Source organism: Sus scrofa, chromosome 8 (genome assembly GCF_054392235.1).
Source record: "Sus scrofa isolate SSC_HxYL_T2T_F1_AM1 chromosome 8, Sscrofa_HxYL_maternal_Yorkshire_Landrace_v2.0, whole genome shotgun sequence".
NCBI classification, from domain to species: domain Eukaryota; kingdom Metazoa; phylum Chordata; class Mammalia; order Artiodactyla; family Suidae; genus Sus; species Sus scrofa.
This window is the reverse complement of record NC_139390.1, coordinates 79,240,238-79,249,855: the sequence shown is the minus strand read 5'-3', so window position 1 is coordinate 79,249,855 and position 9,618 is coordinate 79,240,238. Positions and strand designations below refer to the sequence as shown.

General features: G+C 43.9%; 1 long non-coding RNA gene across 1 annotated transcript; it reads right to left on the bottom strand.

The window, feature by feature from the left end:
* Positions 1-3,815: 3,815 nt before the first annotated feature.
* Positions 3,816-8,748, bottom strand: LOC146400886 (uncharacterized). Its single transcript, XR_014813801.1, has 2 exons — positions 8,558-8,748; positions 3,816-7,147 (listed from the first exon to the last, which is right to left on the bottom strand). It is a non-coding gene; the product is annotated as an uncharacterized LOC146400886 (long non-coding RNA).
* Between the last annotated feature and the right edge of the window lie 870 nt (positions 8,749-9,618).

The window sequence follows — 9,618 nt, the reverse complement described above, 5'->3', positions numbered from 1 at the left end:
GGTACCCTGGATGGGATCCTGGAACAGAAAGAGATATTAGTGGGAAAAGTGGTGAAATCCAAATAAAGTTGGAATTGGGTTCATAGTAATGTATAAATGTTGATCTCATAATTTTTAAAAAGGTACCAAGGTTATGCAAGATGTTAACATTAGGAGAAACTTGGTGAGGGGTATTTGGAGCTCTCTTCAACTTTTAACAATTATTCCTAAATAAAACATTTATTTAGCATAAAAATAATAAGGGGATACATTGTAAAATTGCATGAATTCTTAAGATAAAACATGAGCCTTCAAAAAAGTCTTATGCTTAAACAGACTGCTTTACACCATGCCCCTCCCAAACTTTCCTTACTTATCCATTTTTTAGGGTTAATTTAGAGCAAAAGTTTGAGAAGCAGTGTGTTTACCTAAATGAACCACATTGCTGCATAGAAGATGGATGCAAGGGGGATAAGATTGGAGGTCAGAGGTCAGCTGGAATCAAGCTAGGGTGTAACCAAGTCTAAGGCAATAGGTCAATAAACAACTAGTTACAAATTGACCTATTTGTTCCTATGACTGCTACCAGCACTTTCTGGGAATTTACTAGTTCCAGCCATTGGCTTTCATCTTGAGTTTTCACATATCTGTAGTCAGAAGAAAGGAGATCCTGTTCCAAGGCAGCCAGATAGCATGAACAAAATTGCCAAATACACTTGAGAACAATGTGTTTTTTTTTAAATAAACAACACCTTTTAAAAAAACCCACAGGATTTCCCTGGTGGTGATGGCTTGTGGGTTAAGGATGCGGCATTGTCATTGCTGTGGTTCTGGTCACTGCTCTGACATGGGTTTGAGCCTTAGTCCAGGAACTTCTGTATGTCTCAGGCACAGCCAAAAAACAAAAAAACAAAAAAAACCCACAATACCCACTGAGAGACAAGTTAAGTATTGGTTAACAACATGAACTTTGAAGATAGCAGACAAACCTGAGTTTAATTCTCAACTCTACATGACCTCACAACAGCTAATCTCTCCAAGCAGCGATCTCCTCATCTGTGAAATGCTGATAAAAATAGTGCTTTACCCATAAGATTGTTGTGAGGGTTGATTAGTAATATGAATGAAAATCACCTGAAATGGATCATGGCACAAATACACGTAGCACTATCACCCAGATCTGTTCTACATGCAATACATACTGACTCATTTAATCCTCGCAACAATCCTATTATGAGTCTCTGTGTTCCACATGAGGAATCTGAGCCACAAAAGGATGACTAATTGGCCCAAGGGGGCACAGCCTGCAAGTGGGGGAGCTGAATTCAAACCCAAGCAGTCTGGCTCTATAATATGTGCTTTTATTTTTTTGTTTTTAGCCAGCACCCTGCATTGCCCCTTCTGTTCTCAGAAAGGAAGGAAAAGGAGTACATCTGAACTAATATAATGTTGTCCATCCACTATGCTTCAATAAAACACATTTGTAATAAATAATTTTTAAAAAAAGAAAGGAAGGAAGAAGAAAAGGGACATGGATGGCATGCTGGGAGGTCCAAAAAGAGAGGTACCTTTGTAAAAGGGAAATGGTCAGCCTTACATGGCAAATGTATATAGCTAAGTCAGGGATGAACTGGTAATGATAGCAAGTTTTTATCCAAGAGCCACATGGATGTAGCCCTTGCTTCTGCAGGCCCAAGAGTCCATGAGAGCGTGCACCTGGGAGTCATGTGAAAACAATGCCCAAAGAAAGCTCACCACATTGGAGAAGCTGCTTCCCCCCCATTCTTTTTTTTTTTTTTTTTTTTTTGGTCTTTTTGCCTTTTCTAGGGCCACGCCCACAGCATATGGAGGTTCCCATGCTAGGAGTCCAGTCAGAGCTATAGCCGCCAGCCTACACCACAGTCACAGCAACGCCAGATCCGAGCCGTGTCTGTGACCTACACCACAGCTCACAGCAACACCGGATCCTTAACCCACTGAGCGAGGCCAGGGATTGAACTCGCAACCTCATGCTTCTTAGTTGGATTTGTTAACCACTGCTCCATGATGGGAACTCCACTTCCCTCCATTCTTATCCCAGTGGTTTCTCAGTTGATTTCCTGGACAGAAAGCTCAAATACCAGATAGTCCAGTTCCAAACTAGGCACATGACAATCCTCACGGCGGAGGAGCCAGCCAACATTTCACAGTGGATCATCATTCTTCAAGGAGGAGTCCTCCCCAAGCCCGAGGCAACATTCTCAAATGTTGCTCCACAGCCCCAAGTGGGTGGCACCCACAAAACGCAGGTCCAGTGAGGACTCCTAACTTGACCACCTCCTCTCTCTGAGTTACTCTTCAAATATTAAAAGTTAATATTGAGTTCCTACTCTGAGCCAGGTCATCTGTATACTTTGGCTCTCCGGTCTGCCTTGACTCCCATGAGATAAATATTGATATTCCAGTTGATGAATGAGAAAACCAGGTTCAGAAGGATCAGGCAAGTTTCCCCAAGTAACACAGCTAGCAAGAGGCAGAGCCAGGATTTAAACCCAGCTGGCTCAGGAGTTCCCATTGTGGCTCAGCAGGTTAAGCACCCGACTAGTATCTATGAGGATGTGGGTTAAGGATCCAGGCAAGATGTGGTATAGATCACAGATGTGGTTTGGATCTGGTGTTGCGGTGGTGTAAGCCAGCAGCTGCAGCCTTGATTCAGCCCCCAGCCTGGGAACTTCCATATGCTGCAGGTGTGGCCCTAAAAAGAAAAAAACAAAAACAACCAGGAAAAAAACAAAACAAAACAGGTGGTTCAAATTCCAAGGCCCTGCTCTTAAGCATTAAGTGCACCAATTGAAGTTGTCAAGAACGTGAGTTTGAAGGGCTGTCCAGGGTGGCTGAGCCACTTACAACTTGTGACCCTATTTCTTTTTTTTCCAGTGAGAGATCCCTGACCCACAAGAGAAGACAGACAAAATCCTCTTCCTGCCATAGGAGCTATCCTTAGGGACAGAGGCACAGAAGGCAGAGGTGCAAGGAAGGCACTCCGTTTTTTATTTCAGCAGCTTTATTTCAATCCTGTTGCTTTGGAATCAAGGCAAACTGCTTCAGAATCCTAGTCCTCTCCATCCTTTTTTTTTTTTTTTTCCCCTGTCTCATTGTCCCCTCCCCCCACCCCCTCACCTCTCACCAAAAGGGTTTGTGTCAAAAACAATTCCAGTTTCAGTAGCTCCTATTCTGAACTGGACTAATTCCAACAGGTTATTCACCATAACCAACTGCCATCTCATTGCATTCTGATGCCTGCCTGGGTCCTGGGCTTGTTCTTTGAGGAACAAAGGCCGCCAGGGGAACAGGTGGTAGGAAGCCATGCACACCAGCACAGCAGGAAAAAATCTCTGTTGGTGGTCTGCCCTTTGGATGCTTGGCTTTGTTGCTCTCCCACTCATTACAGGCATACCTCATTTTATTGCATTTCACATTTTTTTTTCTTTACAAATTGAAGGTTTGTGGCAACCCTGCATTGAGCAAGTCTATCGGTGCCATTTTTCCAACATGATCTGCCTACTTTGTATCCCTGTGTAGCACTTTGGTAATTCTCACAATATTTCAACCTTTTTCATTATTACTACCTTTGTTATGATGATCTGTGCTCTGTGACCTCTGATGTTACAATTACAAAAAAATTTATGACTCCCTGGAGGCTCAGATGATGGTTTGTAATTTTTAGCAATAAAGTCTTTATAAAGTATGTACATTGTAGTTTTAGACAATGCTATTGCACACAATAGACTACAGTATAGTGTAAATATAACTTTTACATGCCCTGGGCAACTGAAAAAAAATTTTCTGTGACTCACTTTATTGCAATATTCACTTTATTTCGGTGCTCCGGAAACAAACCCACATTACCTTCAAGATACGCCTGTGTTGGATAGGGCTGGTGGAGTTACAGACCCAGATATATCATAGCATTTATTTTACCTTTTACAACAATACTGTGATATTGAACTTCAAAATGTACAAGGCTAATTTAGAATATAAACAGACCTAGAACTTCCAATACCTTTCCAAGCCTATATTTCCATATCCCCTATTTAAAATGAGAAAGCAACTGCAGGTGATGTAGTAAAAAGTTTATCCACATAGAGTCTCTCTGGATCCTTCCCACTTGGGTATCTGCTGTGAGCCTAGCTTAAGCCCTCATTCCTCAATTGCCTTCAAGGTCCCCCTCTCTACACCATTCTCCACCTTGTGTCCATAGAGAGCCTTCTAAAACACAGTATCCTTCTTTGGCTCCCCTGAATGTATGGGATAAAAACAAAATTTGTGCCATCAGCAAAAAAAGAAAGGAAAAAAAGAGAGAGAGAGGTTATTTTATTGACTGATCCAGTCTTACATCATTCATTCAAGTGCCATCTGAACACTGGCCCCCTTCTGTTGATCCTCCTTCTAGCATTTTTTCAATGCTCTTTCTTCTAGTACATTCTGCTCTCTTTATCACCCTCCCCACCCACCTGGACAATCCCCACTCTTCCTTCAAGGATCAGTACCAGTTTTGTCTTCTTCAGAAAGCATTTCTCTGTTAGACCCTCCCCCCCAAAATGATTTAGGCACCTCCTCATGTTCTCTCAGAACAGAAATGCGAATGTACCTCTTATCACAACTCCACTGACACCATCTGCTCACTTGTCTGTTCCCTTCACCAGAACAGAGCTCATGGAAAACAGAATATCTTATTCTCCCCTTGTGTCCCAGCCCCTGGAACAACTCCTGGCCAGAAGTGGTCACTCCTTCGTGATTTTTGAGGGAATGAAGGGATGAATAAATGGCTAGCTTGCCATATCTAAAAATAAATGGTACACTCAAATGGTGTGATTGAAAAGGACTGAATATAGGGACTAATCTATAAAGTTGTAGACAAGGTTAAGGAAACCATAAGAAAAAAAGAAGCATCCCAGGATCCAGCTACAGTAGGAACTGGGACCACCTCTAGCCTGAAGGTACAAGGAGAGAGAGTGGTTCCCAGAACCCAGAGAGAGTTACTGCAGGAACCCCAGCTGATGGGAGGTCCAGCCTTCCATAGATGACACCCCCAACCATAGTGACCTGACATGAAGGAAGCTGAGGGAGTGAATGCCTGAACTCACTCTCGTCTCGCCCTCCAGTCTCCTGCTGCTGCCTCTCACCGGCCAAACCAACCAGAAGCCAGAGGGCAAGGGAGTCAGTGATGCAATCAACACAGGTCAACCACTCAGGGTACTGAGCAGGGGATGGGGTGAGAGAAGAGATTTGGAAGCTCAACTGGAAAACATCCATCACAGCTTCTCTCCAAGGAAAGAATCATTGACTGCATTCTGAAGATTAAGAAGGTCAAGAGAAGAGAACAGAGAAAAGTGTATCTTTTTTATAGCTGATAAGAGAATTGGCTGTAAAGAGAAATACTTTGATAAGCCAGTTGTGATAAAGAAGAGAGCAACAGGCTGGCCCCCAGGTTTCTTGCAGCAGATGTACTTTCTCTGGGAAATAAAGGAGGAAAAGGGAAAGGGAAAGAGAATGGGGTTGAATGAATTTGGGGGCCATCTACTCAATAGTCTGTAATAACTTACATGAGGAAGGAACCTGAGAAAGAGTGGATGTGTGTATATGTGTGACAGATTCACTTGGCTGTACACCTGAAACTACCACAACATCGTAAGTCACCTATACACTCCAATAAAATTAAAAAGGGAGAGGAGGAGGACAGTGGGTGAGGACCAGGAAGAAAAAGTTGGGAGAAGAGACCAACCTAATGGAGTTTTTCAAGTGACATTCTGGGTCTATCTTCCTGTGGCCATTATGACCCACAGTAAGGGTAGGGGGGATCACCAGATGCTCAGTGTGAGTGGTTTCCTTCTGAAAGTTAATGAAGGGATTGAGTTGATTTACATCAAGATTGGTATCTCGGAGTTCCCATTATAGCTCAGTGGTAACGAACCCCACTAGTATCTGAGACGACGTGGGTTCAATCCCTGGCTCCACTCAGTGGGTTAAGGATCTGGTGTTGCCATGAGCTGTGATGTAAGTTGCAGATGTGGCTCAGATCCCACATGGCTGTGCTGTGGTTGAGGCTCTAAAGAGACAGAAAAAAAAAAAAATAGATTGGTATTGGGCTACCGAGGACAAAGATCCAAAAAGACACATTTCTCAGAGAAGGAACTGGGGTTCAGAGAAGTGAAATGGCTGATTGAAGGGTACACATTAGAGGAGACAGAGCAGGACTCCCAACCTGATCTGTCCAACCCCCACTTCTAGGTGCTTTCCTCTGCCAATCGACTTCTTTCCATTACATCTCTGACTCTTGGAGTTTACATGCTAGTATGAGGGCTGGGTTTCTAGAGTACATACAGTGTGCCAAGGGTTATCTTGTCTAATCAAAGTAACCCGAAAAAGTTTCTATGACTGTCCCATTTTACAGAGAGGAAACAAACAGATCAGAAAGATGACACGCATTGTTATAATTCAGAATCCAGACCCAGGCAGTCTATATTCGTAGATCCTCTCAACAGCTGCCCCAAGTACATTTACTCATTGTAAGCTTTTTTTTTTTTAAATCTTTTTAGGGCTGCACCCATGGCATGTGGAGTTCCCAGGCTAGAGGTCCAATCAGAGATGTAGCTGCCAGCCTACACCACAGCCACAGCAATGCCAGATCCAAGCTGCACTGGAGATCTATACCACAGCTCATGGGCAATGCTGGATCCTTAACCCACTGAGCAAGGCCAGGGATTGAACCTGCCTCCTCATGGATGTTAGTCAGATTCGTTTCTGATGACCCACGGTAGGAACTCCCATTGTAAGCATTTAAAAAGGAAGTGTTGATACCTTTTTCAATGACAATCCTCCCCAATCCAGGTAGGTTTTGAAGCTAGGGTGCTACCAGCTCCAAAACACTACGAGTCTGTAATCTCCTCATCTCCCTTGATTTTTAGCCCCAGTGCCTGCTGTCTGACAGACCACACTGCTGCTGCAGGTCTCTTTTTCCCATTTGCTCTCTGAAATGAGACTAACAGTGGCAGCTCTGGAATCCCACAGAGCTTCCTGAAGGCCCATATGTTAGAAAGGGCCCCCCACAAGGATCTCAGTGACAGCTCATCTCCGGACTTGATCCGCTCTGCAGGCGCCCTTCACACCCAGAAAAATCAGACAAGTCCTTTGAAAAAAGAAAAGAGGAAGCATTATTATTCTCTGTGATTCATCTTCCTAACAGTCATTTCTCAGAGTACGTAGGTTTGGGTGGTGTTTAATCCCACTCTTACTTCCTCCAATAGGAGTGACGTTCTGCCTTTATCTAGAATGTTCTTGATAAGGACTGTGGTCAGAAATGCTGGTTTGAGATGTCTTAGGCTTTTCCTTACAACACTTCGTTCACAGATATTAAAGCATTTATTAACACTGTCATAACATTTCACATCACCTGAGGTTTGAGAAGGTATTATTTGCATCGCATAGATGGCAAAAAAAGTGTCACACAGAAGATTAGATGACTTTTCTGAGTCATAAGTCAGTGGTAAGACTAGGACTAATATCCAGCACTTCTAACTCTAGATCGTCTCCTAAAAATACTTTTCCTTCTCCATAGGTCCAACGCCATCATAATTTACAGAATAAATGCCAGTCCTTCAGTAAAGCTAATGAGTACCTAATATGTATCTAATAAATCAGTCCTTTAATGCTAAGGAACGAAACCAGGACCAACCTTCCATTACAACTCTATGTGGACAAAGCATTTGCTTTGCATTCCAGAGAAGCAGTATTTGAATCCCAGCTCCATCTTTTTTTGTTTGTTTGTTTTTTAGGGCTGCACTCTCGGCATATGGAGGTTCCCAGGCTAGGGGTCTAATCAGAGCTATAGTGCCAGCCGAGCTGTATCTGCAACCTACACCACAGCTCACGGCAATGCCAGATCCTTAACCTACTGAGCAAGGCCAGGGATCAAATACACAACCTCATGGTTCCTAGTCGGATTTGCTTCTGCTGAGCCATGACGGGAACTTCCCAGCTTCATCTTACTAGCTGTGAATTTGGGGTAAATCCCTTTGCATCTGAGCCTCGGTTTTCTGTCAGATGATAAATGCTGCTAGTTGCCTGCCCAGTATCTACTCCCCTTTCTGTCTCTACCGAAACCCTGACTTGGAGCAGAGTCTTGGTGTCCCCAGGTAGCAACACTTATTTCCCCAGACTCCCTCACAGCTGGGGGTGCCTTTAGGTGACAAGTTTCAGGGCAACAAGTCATCAACTGAGGGTTTCTGGAAAGCCTTGCTTTCCTCAATAAGGGCCCACCCCCACTTCTTCTTCCTACTAGGTCCTGTGTTCCTTTCTCTTCAACACTTGAATATTCATTTCCACATATTTTTCTATTATGTTATTTCTTGGATGAAATAACCAGTCAACTAGTTGAAATGAGAATTCTTCTTCCTTTAGCACCAGTCAAAGATACATTTCCAAACACCTGCCTCATCACCTCACCAGGGAGCCTGATCAACCTGCGTTTTACTTGAAAGACAAGTTTTTTTTGACATGTTTTCAGAATCTCCCAAAGTCGAGGAGCAAGTTAGATCACCTGCAGATGGTCCAGGCCATTTCTTCATCTCTCTCTTCCTTGTCTTGGTCCTTGGTCCTAGTGACTTGCAGACTCACTCCAGCTCTTCGCCATTGGGCCTTCTACCCAAGAGGTGGAACTGCTGGATGACATCCACAAGGCTCTCCCTCCAAACTCTGGCTTCTGTCTGGGGCAATGGGGAGCCCTGGCAGAGATTGGAGAGAGGGTTTGAGGTCGGGATATTTATGGCCCTGGCTCCCACCTCCAGGCACATGTGCCCCTCAGTAAAGGCACAGATTCTCTCTCAAGTCATCTTTTCTACACAAGTCTCTTTGGGCTCCAGAAACCATATCCTCCCTTCCAGGTCTTTGGGCCCCATTTGGCTGCAGCTTTGCTGCATCTATCTCTGGCTCAATGCACTACCCCGTGCGCGCCCCCTACACCCTGCCTTTTATCTTTGAAATATTCTCTTATTAAACCCTCTTTGAAGGGCTCTAATTTGAGTGTGTCATCTATTTCCCTGAGAACACTGACTGATACAGATGAGAAAATCTGAACCGTCCCTTTTTGCTTCTAAATAGTGCTCCTTCGATGTGTCAGGTGTCCAAGGTCCACATGTCATGGCACAGACACCCAGGAACGCCTCGGCCACAGCCCAGCGATGTGGGCTTCTTCAAACATGTTTAAAACTTAACTACTCTGTCACCTTGTCCTATGACTCTGTCTTCCAATGTGACAATTAAGGAATTTGCTCAGGGGTGCTGATACATGAATGAAAGAAGGTGGATACAATGTTTGGCTGCTATTTAAAAAATCACAACCATTACTCACTCCCTAGAAACTCACTGCCCATTGGCCCTCCTAGTGTGTATATTCCATTGTTGTCCCACACACAGTTAATCAAACCTGAAGATTCACCTGAAAACTATAGGTTCCCATTGTGGCTCAGCAGGTTAAGAATCCAACTATAACCATGAGGACATGGGTGTGATCCCTGGCCTCACTCAGTGGGTTAAGGATCTGGTGTTGCCATGAGCTGTGGTGTAGGTTGCAGAAGTGGTTTGGATCCCACGTTGCTGTGG